The sequence below is a fragment of the Salminus brasiliensis genome, chromosome 5 (genome assembly GCF_030463535.1).
Source record: "Salminus brasiliensis chromosome 5, fSalBra1.hap2, whole genome shotgun sequence".
Lineage (NCBI taxonomy): Eukaryota > Metazoa > Chordata > Actinopteri > Characiformes > Bryconidae > Salminus > Salminus brasiliensis.
The window spans coordinates 8,276,984-8,295,647 of record NC_132882.1 but is presented as its reverse complement, the minus strand read 5'-3'; the positions used below and the strand labels follow the sequence as shown (position 1 = coordinate 8,295,647).

The following is an 18,664-nucleotide window of genomic DNA, read 5'->3' as shown; positions in this document are numbered from 1 at the left end:
TGCTATTATTTTAGAGTGTTTATTCTAGAGTTTTTTTTTAGAATGTCATTTATTGCAAACTGACAGAGACGAAATATTAAAACCTGTTGAAAAGCTGGGTGTCTCAGGGTAGCCTGGGCTATTTGCTGAATGTTGTGAAACCACAACATGTTACTAAATGCCTTAAAAAAAGAAGAAAAAAACTCCAGGCCTTTCAGGGCCAGAGGTGTGCGGGTGATTTGTACTGGAGGCGGATGCGCATAATTTGTGATGATGAACGGCTGTGGGTTTTCTGCGGTCCCAGATTTAATCCAAATTTTGCCTCTAAAAACGTGTAACGTAGAAGACTACAGTGGTCCCAGGCCACAATTCACTTAGCTGTCTCGAGGCATCCGTCCAACATGGCAGATGGCCACGGCATGGCAGACACTAGTGGAAGAACAGGAGGAGAGGAGGAAGGGGGTGGGGAGAGAGAGGGAGAGAGAGAGAAGAGCAGACAGACATTTGGATCCCACTCACTCTCTGCACTTCAGCAAGGCTGCTGCCCTGGAACACCGTCAAAATGCCACTCAGTATTCTTCACAGTCAAGCTGAAAACACAGCAGGCCCTGCACACACACACACACACACACACACACACACACACACACACATGATTATATCTTACTGCAATCCAATGGAGTCACTTAATTACCCTAAATAAATTCAGAGTCAAAGCTGCACAGAAAATGACGGTGATGCATTTAGTGACACATCTTCCCACTGGTGCAAGGCCTTTTTTAAATGCAGACACTTGGGGCCTGTGTGTGTATGTGTGTGAGTGTGTGTGTGTGTGAGATGAGGATGGAAACTTCCCCTTTGTTTGGAGAGTAAGCAGGCCTGGTGTGGGTGATGTCATCACCCTTGAGACCTGGGGTCATCTCCTCACAGACCACCAGATCTCACGTCGTCCACGTGTTCATCTGTAGCTTTGGCGGTGTTTCAGTTCAGTGCAGTCGTACAGTAAGTACACAGGATATTCAGCACTGTGCAAAAGTTTTAAGCACTTGTGAAAATAATAGTTAGAAAGCTGCTGATCTGGGCAGTAAGTATTTATGCTGCTGCTGCTGCTGCTGCTGCTTCTGCTGATGGAGTTGAACACATCCTCCACGCTGTGCTGGCTGGACTGGGGGGCGTCCAGGAGAAACCTGGAGGAACCAAGCTCTGTTCTTCAGACTAGCTCACCGACAAGATCTCACTACTTTCTTTCTGCAGAATGAGAAGCTCTTGCTCATTTTTATTATATATATATATATATATATATATATATATATATATATATATATATATATATATATATACACTGCACTTCTGCAAGACAAGAAAGCTTCTTTGGACTGATGCCATAGATACCATAAAGCAATAAGCCGCAAGAGGCCGTGGGTTACTGAGATTTTATCCGGGATGTTCCTATGTAATTTGTAAAGGAGCCATGTAGTTCGTTTACAGTGTAGTTACTGTTGCCCAGCAACCATTCCCCGCTAAACAAGGACAATAACATGATATTTTGCAGTCATTTTACAGACGTTTTATTTTTTATAACATAATATTGAGCATATACTACGCTGTTCAACTGAGAATACCTCACTTTTGAAGCAGTGTTTTTGTATCAAATAAGCACCACAACGATTATGCTAATTTCCATTAGCATCTCCATGTGATTTCTGGTGTTTGTTAGCATGTAGCTTTTTTCAATGCATAAAATCTCTAATATCTCAAAAAGCAACTCCAGGTCCATGTGTTTACAATGCCCTGCCAGGCAGTTTGGTGTAGAAACCTAAAATTCACACAGTGCACTATCTAGAGATTACAGAGCCAATTAAGAAGCAGCTGTGTTTAATAATACCGGAGGCAGATGTAACCAAATGAAGCTGGCAAGACATTCAAATGTCATTTTCTTTACATTTTATATTGCAATTATTCAGCAAATCACTGATGAAATTCAGCCCAACGCTGACTATGAGAGGAGGAGGAGTACTTTAGCCTGTTAGTTAGCTATCTTTTAGTCCAGCTGGTTAAGAAAGTGATATACCAGCTTCTCAGGTTAAACAGAACCCAGTTCTTTCTTCATTCGATGGTCCTTGTGAACAGCAACAATCGTTCTAATTGCTTGCGATCATGGGTTTGCAAATAAGTATATTATCAAGTGAGTCAAATGTGGGTCAACCAATCACATTTCAGAAAAGTTATATAGGGTTCCTTTTTACCATTTTTACCATTTTTACCATTTTTTTTGTTATCAGAGGAACCTTTCAATGGATGGTTCATTAAAGGATCCCACCAGACAACGACTTGGGTTGAGGTTATAATTAGGTTTAGGTGTAGTAGGTTAAGTTTAGGTGTGGTAGGTTAGGTTAGGCTGTTAAGGTTAGTTTAAGGTTAGAATTAGGTTTAGGTGAAGTAGGTTAGGTTTAGGTGTAGGTTAAGTTTAGGTTGAGGTGTAGATTAAGTTTAAGTTTAGATGTAGGTTAAGTTTAGGTTAGGTTTAAGTTAGAATTAGGTTTAGGTGTAGTAGGTCAGGTTTAGGTTTAGGTGTAGGTTAGGTTAAGGTTAGAAATGGGTTTAGGTGTAGGTTACATTTAGGTTTAGGTTGAGGTGTAGGTTAGGCTAAGTTTGAGTTAGGTTAAGGTAAGAATTAGATTTAGGTGTAGGCTAAATTTAGGTTGAGGTGTAGATCAGGTTAACCTTAGGTTAGATTAAGGTTAGAACTATGTTTAGGTGTAGTAGGTTAAGTTTAGGTGTAGGTTAGAATTGGGTTTAGGTGTAGGTTACGTTAAAGGTTGGGGTTAGGTGTGGGTTAGGCAAAGTTTGGGTTGAGGTGTAGGCTTAGGTTAGGATGAGGTTAATATTAGGTTTAGGTGTGGGTTAGGTTTAGATTGAGGCTGTCGGTTAGGTTAAGGTTAGGTTGAGGTTTAGGTTAGGTTGAGGTTAGAATTAGGTTTAGGTGTAGGAGGTTATGTTTAGGTCAGATTACTGCATGTCTGGGGTGCGTCAGTAATTCGTGTACATGTATGATGGTCCAGCTGTATTCAGAACACATTGGACGAATCCTGAAATGCTCTTTTAGTCACATCTGTATGAATTCCGCTTAAGACCAGGCTGCAGTTAAATGGTTGAGATGTAGACATAGTCATTCTGAGTGTTGTGGTGTGAAACGCTCCATTTTAGAGAACAACCAAGTCAGAATTTTTGTGTGGTGGTGATAGGAACCAGACATCTGAAGAGAGTAATGGCTCTTAAGATGCCTCACAGGAAACTATTGCTTATTGGGATTCTGCCTGCTGATTGAGACTGATTGTTTAATGATGATTCTAAAAAAAGGTTTTGGACTTAATCCATGATGACTAATATAGTCCTTCAGTTTTTATTCTCAGATTTACCAGTCATTATAAATAAAACTCAGAAGACACTTGAGGTTTCTGGGGTGGGGGTGGGGGTGGGGGGTTGTAGATAGTAAATAAATGGCTCTATTCATGTCATAGACATGCCAAGTCTAATACATACTAGTAGGGATAACCCTAACCGCTGTAGATTCTCTACAATGAACCATCTACAATGAATCTCCATTATTTTCAATGGAGTTCTAATGTTTGATCTATGCAGCAATAAAAATAAGACAGGGAAGGAGGTCCCCCTTCATGAAAGAACCTCCATTAAAGTGTAAAGGTTCTCCAGCAAGTTGAGAGTATTAACCCCTGAAACTTCACATCTACACCAAGAATCATTCAGGAACCTCTATAATTAAGAGTGTAATTGCACTAATAGTGGATAATATATTACAGAATTCCAGATATGAGACTCAGTTGTGTGAGAATGGGCTTTTACAAATTCCCACAATGTGGGGATTCCTCTGAAATCTCCAGTATGTTTGTTCAGGGAATGGAGGAGGTGGGGGAGAGGAAGTGGAAGCATTCAGGGAAGAAGGAAGGTGGGGGGGTGCACTAGGGCGAAATTAAATCAGCACAGCAACTTTAATAATATATCTATTTTCCAGCTCACATATGAAAGGAAATGAGTTTCAAAGGTGAGGTCATGCTTCAACTGTCACTTACGTTTGATAGCTGCCACGCATCAGTGATATGAACGGTACATTGGAAGCTAAACAGACTGCCTGTAAGTGCTCTATTGCTCCGCTCACAAAGAATGCAAATGTTTTTATTGCTTCCAGCCACGTGCAATAAAAGAGCAATATGCATTTTTTTCCCTCTCTGAATGCATGTAAAAACATTAAACTAAATTCTACACCTCTAAACCAATGAGTGCTCGCTCCTGCTGTGGGCACGAACTCAAAGAGGAATCCTTCACAGAGCTGCTGCTCAGTGCTGTCAGGAAAAGAAAGCTCAGCATGGAAAAGACTGCAAGCTGAGCTGCTTCAGCCTCACCAACTGCTTGAACAATAGCTGTGTAACAGCGCGAATGTGGACGTGTAAACACACTTATTGAGCAATTTATTAGAAAGACCATACTAATACTGGGTAGAGCCTATTTTTGCTCTCAAAATGGCCTCAATTATTCATGGCATGGATTCCACAAGATCCTGGAAACAGTCCTTTTGCATGATTCCTGCAGATTGATTCCTGAATCATCCGTTCTACCTCATCCCAAAGGTGCTCTAAGGGATTCAGATCCTGTGTGAGGATTTTGCTTTGTGACATGGTGCATCATCAAGCTGGAGTAGTAGATGTTAGAAGATGGTGAATTGTGGTCAAGAAGGGATGCACATGATCAGCAGCAACAATGCTCAAATAAGCTGTGGCATTGGTATTAACAGACCCAGAGTGTGGCAAGAAAACATTCCCCACACCACAACACCACCACCAACCTCCACCAGACTGGACTGGACTGGACCGTTGACACAAGGCACCACAAGGTTGGGAGCACGGCCTCAAGCTGTTGGTGCCAAACTCTGACCCTACCATCTGTGAGCCTCAGCAGTAATTCATCGAGAATCAGTCCAGTTTTGGAGAGTCTGTGCTGAGCCACTGCAGCCTCAGCTTTCTGTTCTTGGCTGAAAGAAATGGAACCTGACGTGGTCTTCTGCTGTTGTAGCTTCATCCACCCCTTGACTTGCCACCCCTTTTTTGATCACCATAATTATACAGATTGGATATCTGAGGTACCTCAGCCTTTCTGAGATCACATTAGCCCCCGTTCTGATGGTTAAATAATGTGAACAATACATGCAGCTGCTGGCTCATATCTGCGAAGTGGGCCGAGTTCCTGTTAATAGGCTTTCCTGTTAACATCTGCACTGCCATTGCTTTTAATGTGTCTTTCAACTAACTCCAACTAAACCTATTATTCAGATAACTTTAATACAATAAAATGTTTCCCATCATGCTCTGCTGCCTCCTGATTAAACAGAACAGAACAAGATTAAATGTTTAAACAAAGTTTTCTCGGTTTAGTTTTTTTTTTAATGCCATAAATCATTTTCACAATGAAATACACTACATGTCCAAATGTTTGTGGACACCACTTCTACTAAATGCATTCAGCTACTTTAAGTTGCACCCATTGCTGACACCGACTTGCAAGTTCACACACAAAGCTTGTCTAGTTAGTGTTGAGAAGTGCTGCCAATAGAATAGGACTCTCTGGAGCAGATAAACATGAGCCTATTGGCACCATGCAGCCTAATGCCAGACCTGGGCTAGAGGGTTATAAAGCCCCCCAGCATTGAGCTGTGGAGCAGTGGAATGATCTGAAATGATGGTTGGTGCTACATCTAATGCTTTCGGGATGGGTTGGGGAGTTGGGGACGAGGTGGAGTGGTGATTATCCAACATCCTGACCTCACTAATGCTCTTGCAATCAGATCCTTACAGCAATGCTCCTTCAAAATTTAACTGAAAGCCTTCTTCCCTGGAGAATAGTTACTCCCATAGAAGCTGAATAAACTCTTTAGCCTTGGTTTCAGAAGAAACAATGAATGACCAGGTGTCCCAATACATTTTTAATAGTGTATCTTAACACATTTGCAAGAGGCTTCTGAAAGGTTTAAATAAGATAGGGGTTCTGCACATTTATAACGATTCGTGCTTAGGCAGATTATGATCTTTTTATGGGTCTAGAAATGTTGCATGCAATAAAATGATCTGTGAATGCTGTATGAATGTCCTTAAACAATCTTCAATGAGAAATGTTAACTATAACATCTCATTTTGAGATGCCTTGACTTGCCACCATGTCACTTTTTTGCAGTGTGAGGTCGCTGCCTGCAGCAGAAACACACTTTGCTTGAATGAAATCCCCTGAATTAATCATGGACTGACAATTTTGCTCTATTTGTAGTTGGTGAATAATTCAGGGTTGCTTGTAGCTTTGGGGATCAGGTTTCCACTGCCATTAATAGTTTAGGGAGGAAAAAGTGGCCCTTTAGTGGACACGTAAACTCGGTTACTGTGATGATGATGGTAGTGATGTTGATGTTTTATGCTCGGGGTGCATTTTGTTTGCAGCCTGAGGAGCAGAGCTGAGGTAAATGACAGGCTTGCAGCTCGAAGCAGCACGGCCGGTAAATGCTCGGGTCGGCCATTGACGCCCATTTCCCCTCAAATATGTTCCACACCACTGTAAAAGTGGAAGATGTCCTGCAGCATGTGTTTGGAACATGGTAATGACCATGGCTAGCTGCACTTTTATGACCTCCTGTTGTATGATCACACACTCATTTGCTGTGTGTGTGTGTTTGTGCTTGTGCTTGTTTTTGTACAATTCCAGGGCAGAAATACTTAATAGAAATATTTTGGGGAGAACCAGAGAATAACAGGGCTAAAATACAGTCTGGTGTAAATACAGTGATACACATAGAAATCATATAGTTTGATCCACAGTCCTGTATTTATAGTGATACACAGTCTGATACATATAGTGATATTGAATTCTTTATATATGGTCACATACAGCCCTGTACATACAGTGACACCCATTTCTGTATATACAATAATATATACATCTGTGAATACATTAATATACAAACCTGTAATTACATTAATATGCAGTCATGTGTGTGCAGCAATACATAGTTCTGTATAAACATTAATGTACAGTTATTTACTCTTCTTTACATTTACTATATGTAAAATGATATGATAATGTATATACAATAATAACAATACAGTCCTGTATATAAAGTAATATCTAGTTCTGTACATAGAGTGATACACATGTCTGTAAATATAATAATATACAAACCTGTAAATGCATTAATGTACAGTCCTGTATATACAGCAACACACAGTTCTGTATATACAATAGTAGTATACTATCCTGTATATACCATAATATACAGTACTGTATATAAAGTGACACACCGTCTGATATATACAGCAATACACAGTTCTTTATATACCATAATATACAGTACTGTATTTAGTGTGATATACAGGACACCTGACTATTACATTCATGGCATCTGAATGCAACTCACCCTCCGGCACTGTGGGTCATGAGTGATTGCCCTGCCTCCACTGTTTGTCGTTATTCCACTGTAAAACCCACAATACAAAATATCAACTGAAATTGGGATGGAGTTTCATACAAAGGGACAGCTCATATTCACACTCATGTTACACAAGTAGGCTCCAGGACTCGTATAGGTGTTGGATGGTGTTCTTGCCTGGCTGGGGAATTGAGCTTGGTCTGAAGGGGTATAACGCCCCACAGCATGGAGCTGCGAAGCAGTGGACATGTGTTTTTCTGGAATGACGGTGCTCCATCCAATACTTTTGGGATGAGTTGGGGATGAGGTGGGGTGGTGATCATCCATCCAACATCCTGATCTCACTAATGCTTTTGTCGCTGAATGCAATCTGTTCCTCACAGAAATGCTCCTCCAAAATCTCCTCCAAACCAGGATCAGCTCCTTTTTGATTGCCTTGATATCAGAAGAAACCATAAATGAGCAGGTGTCCCAATACTTTGGTCCATATCCTTAAAAGGTATAAAAACGAGTGTGTATATGTGTGTATGCATGTGTGCTCGCACTCTCTCTCTCTCTCTCTCTCTCTCTCTCTCTTTCTCTCTATCTCTCTTGCAAACTGCGAAAGCACAAACAAGCTCTCCTGGCACTCTTTCGCTCTGACATGCATTTAGAAAAGCATGGCAGGCGTTCGCTGAAACTTACAAGTGGGAATGATACATCAAACAAAAGAGAATGAGCTACTGAGAACAAACGAGAGGGGAGATGGAGAGAGAGCGAGAGGAAGACAGACAGAGAAAGAGAGAGAGCGAGAGAGTGAGAGGGGACAGAGGGAAAGAGGAGGAGAGAACCAGGGCCAAATTAAGAAGCAGAGTAGAAGAGATCTGTGGAGACCAAAGGCTTGTAGCTCATGATCACTTTGGGTAGCAGTGTGTTGATTAAAGACCTGGCTCTCTGGAGGCCCAATAGAGAAGGGGATGAGGCTCGGCCCAAGGATTTTTTCCCCCTCTCTCTTTCTCCTTCATCCAGCCTATGACACCCGCAGATTTCTTGCCAGGAGCCTAGAGATAGAGACGCTTTTACTGCAGTCTAGTCCTCCGGCACTCCGAAATGCAGTTCAATTGGAGTCTGGCTGTTCTGGCTTCTCCTAATTTGGACTCCTTGCTCTTCTTTAGTAGTCTTTGGTGCTCCCAGAACTGAACAAATGATTAGCGGCCAAGATTCTGACATGTTCATTTTGCTCCATGAACTTGTGATTTGTTTACTTGCTAGAATATAAACAGAAAGCTAATAAAATGAAATAGGGTCAAAAAAGTACTTTGAGCACGAGAGCATGAGGAGCATGCTCAAGAACATTGCAGAAAGCTCATGGCAAATCTGAAACGTTCAGCGTTTAGCAGACACTGCTGCCCCCACAACTGAACAAACGACTAGCTGCCAAGATTCTGGCACGTTGGTTTGGGTTTGTGATCTCCTGATCTCGCTGTTTGTTCATGTTGAAATATGGACAGAGAGTTAATAACCTAAAACAGGGTCACAAAAAAGCATTCTCTGTGCAAGAGCATGAAGAACGTCAGCCCGAGAACAGTGTGAAAAGCTTACGGCAATAGGAAAATGATCCGAAACCAGCGAGCGCCTTCACGGTGCAGTGAAGGAAGAGGGCAAGTAAGTGGACATCTTCAGCAGTCCGAATGAAATTTGCCTTTGAATAGAGCTGGTGATGGCCTAGCCGCTGGACTGATTTCTCCTTTTGACCTATGACCCCTGGTGTGTACCCTTTCCCCCAGGCTCAGGCATGGTCACGATAGTGGAGCTGATCAGCACAGCATGGGGCCAAGGGGGACGTGACAGGACACACACATGCATTTACAGGCTAAACGTGCTGCTGCATCCAAATATGCCTCTTCCATCGTCTTGGAAGAAGAAGAACAATGGAAGCTACCGGAAACAAAGAGGAGAGAAGCTTTGGTATTGTGGTCATGTTCACCAATCAGTCCTAACATTAAAACCACTGACAGGTAAAGTGAATTACATTGATTACTTGGTTCCAATGGCACCTGTCAAGGGGTGGGATCAACATATTAGGCAGCAAGGGAACAATGGTCAATCTGAGCCACTTTGACAAGAATCAAGCTCTGCCGGCTAGATGACTGGGTAAGAACATCTCCAAAGCATCATGCAAATCATCTGGGGTGTTCTTTGCATGCAGTGGTCAGTACCTATCAAACGTGGTCCAAGGAAGGACAACATGGTCATGGGCACAAAAGACTTACAGATGTGATCCATGGAGGCCCCACCTCACAACTTGCTAAGCACCAGATACTACAGACTTGTGGAGTCCATGCCTCGATAGGCCTGAGCCATTTTGGCAGAACAAGGAGAGCCTTTGGCAGAACAAGGCTGATTGGCTGTACTTCTACAGGTCATGTACAGTATTTGCTCAGTATAAACGCTGAGCAGAGGCCTGGCCTCTGTCCTGTTCACACTGTAATGTAAATATAACTATAAATATAGTCATGGAGCCTAATGCAGAAGCATTTTTGGACCAATGCTTAGACAGCTTGGCACATTCAGAGAGCCCTGGTATTTGAGTGATTCAGCAGACCCTGTGCGGCCACCTCAGCACCCGTGGAGCAATTGGGTGTTAAATGCCTTTTTCAAGCTACGGACGCTGGTCCTGGGGATCGAACCAGTGACTTGCCTCCTAAAAAATGGTAAACACTAGGCAGAGTGTGATAATGTGAAAGACTGAGATTAGTGATAAACATTTAGAAACTGAGGTTTGTGTATAATAATAAATAGCAAACTTTGAAGGTCTCCTCATTCGTGAACTGTCAGTGGTGGGTCATGTATGGTGGTCCTTTTTTTGGATGTTCTTATTTGTATTGCAAGGTAATTGCTATGGTATTCCTTGTGGTTTCACTGATGTTGCTTAGCGGTTGCTCGGGTATTGCTAGGTGATTGCTATGGTGTGCTAAGTGGTTCCTAAATGGCTATTTCATGTGGTTGCGCATTACTTTGCTACCATCAGAAAAATCAGATAACAATAAGCATGCTGGAGAGCACCTCTTACTATGCTAAAAAAACATGAAAGTATGATGAAGTGGTGTGAGACAGCCCAGAGGAGGACCTGCATAGTACTGATACACTGATGTCTGTACATATATTTTTTACAGCTCTTTATTGGTTTTAGTACTTTTTAACATGTTATTCTTATTCTATGTATTGTTAGTGTATTTATATCTACATTTACATTTACATTTAAGGCATTTAGCAGACACTCCAAGAAAATCCTCAGCTCAGTTTGAATAGACTAATAATTCAAAGATACCTCTATGTAATTCACTTTACCTGGTTTTAATATCTATTAGTGCAATACTTTTTAACAGTCTGTTTGTTTGTTACATACTTGTGTTGCTCTCACCAAGTAAAATTCTTTGTATGTGTAACATACTTTGCCAAATAAAGAGATTCTGATTCTGATGCACAGTCCTAGTCCTTGTCCTAGGGTTTTTTTTTTTTGTTTATTAAATCTTTAAAACAAAAAAAAAGCAATTCTTTTTGACAGCCCATATTGATTTGAATATTGATATTGATTTCAGTTAGAGTAAGCATTAGCACAGTAAAGTGTTTGTTAATTGTTATAGTGATACTGGATCACATTACTGCTTTACCAACGCATAGAAGTCATTGCAGTCATGCGAAAACCTCCAAATCTCCAAATTAGCAACTTGGAACAAACAAAACCCTTCTTAACTTTCAATGGAAGTCAATGTTCATCACAAATTCTGAGACAATGTAGAAAACAAGAAAACAAGTGCCAGATTTGTGAAAAAAGTGAATATCAACAGATATAATCAACAGAATCACAATATTAGTATTTTGTCTATGTTTTTTTTCCAGTCCTAGTAAGTTGGCCCACGTCCTGGCATAATTCTACACACCCACAGATTGCTGAGGAGCATTCCTCCTGGACTGGAGTTGGGGGAGGAGTGTAAAAAATTCAAAGAGATCGCAGTACACAAACACCCAAATCTGGTTCCGATAGTGCCTCCCACCCACTGAGCACTGCTGTCCAAACAACTGGCCTGTGTTTTAGCAGACTGCACCGGAGGCAAGAAACATGCCTTTAATCATGTTTGTTTTCTGAGCGTCACCTTTTAGACTTTACCTCTCAGATCAATTTGCTCATCAGTTGCTTTTATTTTGAGCCAGTCAGTCATGGCGATTAGGTGAAGTAACAGCAATGGAGAACGGCACTGTGTGTTTTCTCTAAAAGCCTCGACTTTAACCCAGACATAAAAGTCTATTACGCTCAGCAAAACAGGCTTATCCACAAGTGCGATGTGAGGAGAAAAGTGAATAGCAATCCTGGCAGGCCCGAGACAGTGGAGGTGAGAAAGAGGGAGCAGGGTTAGTTGCATTACAGAAATAGCTGATGTTTCTGGGGCATGCTGCTAAAGGTAATGCTGTTCTGACTTGTTCCAACAGGCTATTATGTAATAGCCTTTTGCTGTTCTTTCAAGGCTGTACTTTTCCACCGCTCTTACACACAGGCCCCGTACCCTGCTGAGTGATTTAGGTGAACTTGTTGCCTCCAGGGACTGCAGAGCTTATATTGGGGGCAAGATGAAGAGAACAAAAAGAAAAAGCTGACATATGGATATTAAAGGTATAAGTTACGGCCTGCTCCAACAAGTCCCAGATTAGTAGTTGAAAATCAAGAAAGTCTGGAGCAACTCTGCATTCACTTTTCCAATGGGTTTGTGCAGTGGTGCGTAAATGTAGGTAGGGTATATATCCAAATGTTTGTGGACACCCTTTCTAAAGAATGCACTCAGCTACTTCAAGCTGTACCCATTGCTGACACAGATGTGCAAATGCACACACATATGTAGAGAAGTACTGCCAATAGAATGGGACTCTCTGTAGCAGATAAACATGAATCTATTGGCACCATTTCGAATGACAGGCGAGGGCTAGAGGGGTACAAAGCCCCCCAGCTTGGTGCTTGTCGCTGACTGCAAACAAATCCTCACAGCAATGCTCCTCCAAAATCTAGTAGAAAGCCTTCTTTCCTAGACAGTAGAGGCAGTTACTCCAGCAAAACAGGATAAACTCTTTTTAGTACATTTGATTTCAGAAGAAACAGTGAATAAGCAGGTGTCCCAATATTTTTGTCCCTAAAGTGTACCCTCACATCACTGCTCATAACAGTTTTTCCTCTTTATTTTGTTGTATTCACTGCATTATACAAAACTGTCATTTTCACATTGTGGAACCATTTGATGACCAAATAACCAATAGAAATGGTCCAAAATAGTCTTAATTTAAACAATGCAAGTTTTTTTAATCATGGCAACAAAATATCACCACTTTCTGATAAATCACATAAAGAGTTTCATACATTAAGGACCATCCATCATTCTCTGAAAGACTGCCAGCTTTTTCTTGAGCTGAAAGGTCAAGGGGTCAACTGGATGAATAATGCAGTCGGACCTCCATCTCTCATGGGACAGATTCCAACCACCCCTGGAGAAAAAAAAATAAAAAAACGAGAAAGAGCAACAAGAGAATGACACCAGGGATTCTCCTTTGTTCCATAGCCTCTCCTGTTGTCTCCAGGTGGCTGGAATTGACCATGTTCGAAGTGGCTTCAAGCTTGCAGACTGTGGGCACTCATCTGTCTCGCACTGAGTGATGGGTGGCTTTCTCATCATGGCTTTTAATCCTAGCTCACTGTGCCGGTCATGGCTGTTTTTCATGGTGAAGAAGCTCTGTGTCACCTCCTTCCTGGTTCCTCTGCAGGCTTCTCCATCTGTCAATATTTCTAATCAGCCTTCGCTGATGAATGAGTCTTCTGCTGTTGACCTTGTAGTGGGGATAATGGCGTTCTGTGACTTTGTCCAGACCTTTGAGTGTGCGTATGAAATCAGACCGTAGGCTGAGTTCTTCTGTTGGAGCTGCTTTGGGTGATAAGTTGGCTTTTCTTTGAACTTAACTTACCAGACATCTCATTGGTGATACATTCAGACACTTCAACTCATTAAAATCTGCCCCCAGAGGAGCTGGTAAGCTGCATTTCCATGCTGGTCAGTAAAAAGACCGGCGCGTGGAATTGGAGATTTCTATGTGCTGCCTCTTTGTTTTCTATCACAGTGTAAGAGAAAGCTCTTTACTGTCTGCCTTTATTGTTGGATGCGCTGTGAGATTCTGAGTTCCGATAACAATTTATATTGCTAAGAAAATGCTTATTATTAGCCTCATCTGAGTTGAATTAAAATGTGACAAAATTGGAAATGTATTCCTATGAATGTTTTGTATGCTAGACAGAAAATACTTTTTTAAGCATTTTTAAAAGAAAGGAAATGAAACGATTATCATGCTAAAATAGGAACACTGTAATATATCATACTAAGTGCTTCTAAAGCCATGGAGTCTGTGCTGGTTGGCTCTATCTGCACATTTTTGCATTTATCAGACCAGTCTTCGACTGTTTGACAGTTTTTCGACCTGACCTGACTCTGATCTAGTAGCGTATACCGTTCAGCCATGCAATCTGAATAGGTACCGCCAGTCGCCAATGAAAATAGAGTTTGAACGGTGCTGTTTTTGGGCATTTCCTTATTTCAATTCTACGTTCCACCTTAAATGATGCAGAAGCTACATTCTGGTACATGTCTAATATTGCAGCCCCATTTAAGGTGGGACAGAATTTGTATTTGCATCTTCCTTATACGTTGGGTAGCCTCCAATATGTGCTGTGCTACTCACCTCCAAGTCCCTCCAAGCAGTCTGCACTGACCATGCTGACTCTGTCTTCCCACCCACGACCTCACCTTTCTTTTATTATGGTTCAGCGCACTTGGCAGCGCAAATCTGCATGTTTGGGGTGTGTTCGGCTCGGCACAGTAACAAGTTGTGTAGTCGTTTATTGGGGAAGTGTGAGAGACCCAGTTGTTTTACAATCTGCTTTGACTTGTCCTGTCGTGTGCCCAAGGCTTACAGCAGAACTCTGGTACAACGGGTAGTTCTAACAAATAGATATTTGCATAATAATAATAGTAATAATAACAGTAATAATAATAGTAATACGGTCTGAACACAATTTCTTTTCTGATCTTTGTTGAATAAAAGCTCTGGAATCTGAGCAACTCAACCAGCCAAATGCACTCATTATGTAATTTTGTGGCTCAGTCAAGAGAATAGTTCAAATGCATGCTAATTTGTCGCGCTCACAAAGTGCTGCTAAAATAGCCACATTCTACAGCCTTTTCATTCAGATTTTCAGTGTTGTTAAAACCATATGGCTGAGCCATGAAATGTTCACAAGTTCCCTCTGCATGGCATCGCTTAGATCACGGCACTAAACCATCTGTTGGCAAAACAAACCCAGTTTAATGAAAGAGACAATTAGGCTGTTAGGATCAGCGATCTGAGGAGATGAAACGCAGGAATCAAGAGCATCAACTTCGCTAGTTTGCAGTTTGGAGTTGTAATATTGCTGATTTCTCTTTTTCTTCTTTCTTTCTGTGAAACAAATGGTTAACCTTTAGACAGAGAGCTTGGGTAATAGCCGAGTTTTAGTTTGTGTGAGAGGTGAGGTGATGAACTGTTCTGTCTGTGCTTTTATTTGGAGTAAAACAGAATTTCATCACAAAACATTCTCTCTTGTTAAAAATCTGCTCAAAGGGACTTTCCAACCCTCACTTTATCCTCTTGCAAATCATAACCCATATGACTTTAGAACTACTCAATGAAATAGAATAGAATAGATGATGTTAGAACAGAAGATAAGGGTATAAGAGAATAAAATATGATGGCAAGAATAGAATATAGATATACATAATAGAACTGAATGAACCATGATGGAATATAATAGAAAAGAACAGAATAGAAACAAATGTCAAAAATAGAAAAGAAGAACAGAATACAATAAAGGGGCTAGAATAGAGAATAATTGAATATAAAGGCAATAATAGAATAGAATAGAATAGAATGGAACATACTGATAAAAATAGAATACTTTTTGAAGGATAGAATAGAATACAATACCATAGAAGATGAAGCCAATGATAGAATTGAAGATGATGGTCAGAATATTTAGATATTAGAATAGAATATTTTGGCAAGTATAGAATAGAATAGAATAGAATAGAATAGAATAGAAGATAATGGAAAAAATTGAATAGAAGAATAGAATACAATAGAAAAGCAAGAATAGAGTAGAATAGAAAATGATGGATAGACTAGAACCTAATGACAAGTATACAATATTTGGGCAAGTATAGAATAGAATACAATAGAATAGAAGATAATGACAACAATAGAATAGAAGATGATGGCAAGAATAGAATATTTTGGCTAATATAGAATAGGAAAGAATAGAAGATGCAATAATAGAATATAATAGAACATACATGACAAAAATATAATATTTTGACAAGTATAGAATACGATAGAATAGAAGATAATGGCAAAATAGAATAGAATACAATATAATATAATATAATAGAAGGACTAGAATAGAGTGGAATAGAACACGATGGCTAGAATAGAGTAGAAGATGAAGGCAATAAGAGAAAAGAATAGAACATAATGACAATAATGTTATACTTTGGCAAGTATAGAATATAATACAATAGAATAGAAGATAACAGCAAGAATAGAATAGAATATTTTGACAAGTATAGAATAAAAGATAAAGCCAATAATACAATAGACTAGAACATAATAACAATAATAGAACTGAACATTTGGGTACATTTGGTACATAGAATACACTAGAAGTGTTATTTGTACAGTTAGAGCCAGTTTACCTGAGAACTACTATGAAAATTCCCTGGAACCTGTGTAACCTGAGTGTAACCTGAGGGGCTGACTGACTGACTGACTGACAGTAATTCTAGGAGTGCATGTAAATCCTACAGTCTGCATTACCATGGTGTAGCAGCACGTTTACGCTCCCTCTTCTGTAGGTTCCTCACTCTTTGAGCGTGTGGAGTACCTCCAGTCTCATTTCTGAGACTTTCTGGTGTCTCCCCGCTGCGAGGGTCATCGCTCTGATCTAAACCTTCTTGTAAGAGCACATGCACAGTCAGCGGGACGGCGGGCGTCCTGCATAATCAGCATTTCAAAGTGCCGCTGTCAATTATCAGACCACTCACTGCATGTGGCTTTCATTTCGCCAGGCCATGTTGGGTCAACACGTCTGCTGATGACATCACCCCTCACAGGGGGGTTCCTCTGAGCGGTGGGAGGGGATGTGGGGTGAGGAGAAGAGGCGTGATGACATAAAAGCTCTAAAATAAAGCAATAAGCCACTTGAGGCCATTTATTTCTGTCATTGTTACCATGACGAAGGGGTGTTTTTAACCCCACTATTGTCCAGCGTTAGGTAAGGTGGAGACTGGAGATTAACAATTTTATAAAATGTCAGCAAAAATATTATATAATATATATATATATATATATATATATATATATATATATATATATTAATATTATATATTAATATTATTGTTCAATATAATGTTCATATAAAGAAAAATCCCACATCAAACAGCAAATGGCATAAATTGACAAACCAAAAAATAACATCTAGTCAGACATGCTGTAGGTTGTGTCCAGTCATACGAGCCACTGCCAGAGAGCATGGCAATAATGCTGAAGCACTTTGTCATATTGCGTTTGCGCCAAACTAACAGTGGAACATCACCACTTACACACACATATGGCAAGACCATGTGAACCAGGGATGCTCTTTGAACCTAAAGCTCAGGACAACCCTTTCAATTGAAGGATTACAGTGACTTCAGCAGCTTGAAACCAGCCCCTGAACATTACTGAAGGAACAAATCTGTTAAATTAGCCTATTAGCTGACTGGCTCACACTATAACATGTCAAAAGACATGTGTCAGACAGGCTGTACAGAGCAAGTGTATCGGCTGTCTCAGAGTAGCTATTGGCAAACTACGAACTACTGATTTGAACTGAACCAGTGCTGTCTTTTTAGCTTTCTAATACTAACTGGTTAGCTGACATAGGTGACTTACACTAGAGACACTATTTAACATTTTTGCCACAGAAATATAGACCAAAGATGTTCAATGCGACAAAAATAAACTAAAAAGAGAATTTATAAAGACTAAAATGAAAAGAAAATAAGACACTTAAGAGAGTAGAACAAAGGTAAGACATTATCAGAGACTAAAACTAAGAAAATTAGAAAATATATATATTTTTAGACAGTAAAACTAAAACAACAAGACATTTTAGAGAGTAAAGCAGGAAATAAGACATTTTTACAGAGTAAAACTAAGAAAATTAGACATTTTCAGAGAGTAAAACCAAAAAAGTATGACATTTTACAGAGTAAAACAAAATAATTGTAGACGGTAAAACTAAGACAATAAGACATTTCAGAGAGTAAAACTAAGAAAATAATTTTTAGACAGTAAAACTACGACAATAAGACATTTTCAGAGAGTAAAACTAAGAACGTAAGACATTTTTTAAACAGTAAAGCTAAGAAAGTAAGACATTTTTAGAGATTAAAACTCAAACTAAATCAAAAACATATACCAGTGAAAAAACACTAAGAGCACAACAGTTGAGTTGAGTCAATTGAGTGTGACCAAAATGTGTGTATGTGATATTGACATGTATATACTTGTATATGTGTAACAGCTTTAAACACATCTCAGTCATCAGATCACTTAAAGACCTGGACTTTTGCTTGGTGTGCATCTTTAATTTCTCCTATTTGGGATTAGTAGGACAAGTATAAAAAACAAACCCAGTCTTTGTACAGGAAGTCGTTTTAGCAAAAAACAATGTCCTTATATGAGGAGGCAGGGTCTCAGGAGGTTAAACTCATTTCTAGAGTCAGCCCTCAATGACAAGCTCTTGGTGTACGTCTACAGTTCGAAGCATCATCCAATGTGAAAATCTTTCCCATATGATCTGAGCTCTGGCTCTGGCCTTTTCTGTTTTCTCCACAGCGGGGCCGAGCATGGCTCAACTTTGCAGTAAAACCCACACTTAAGTTCCTCGAACCTCCTCACTGAAGCCTCTCAGCTCATTTAGAGATAAGGATGTGCCACTGGGTAATTTTCAGCTTATTACCAGTGAGCAGCCAAGGCCTTTCAGGCCACCCATGGAGCTATTTCAGGAGAAATTGTGTTGGATCTATTATTTAGTTGGTCGGTCGCAGCATTCTG

At 40.2% G+C, this 18,664-nt stretch overlaps 1 long non-coding RNA gene across 1 annotated transcript in view; it reads left to right on the top strand.

The window, feature by feature from the left end:
* Positions 1-9,273, top strand: part of LOC140555861 (uncharacterized) — a 22,638-nt gene extending 13,365 nt beyond the window's left edge. The window contains exon 3 of the long non-coding RNA XR_011979688.1: positions 9,229-9,273. This is a non-coding gene — a long non-coding RNA (uncharacterized lncRNA). The remainder of the gene's footprint in view (positions 1-9,228) is intronic.
* The last annotated feature ends 9,391 nt before the right edge of the window (positions 9,274-18,664 follow it).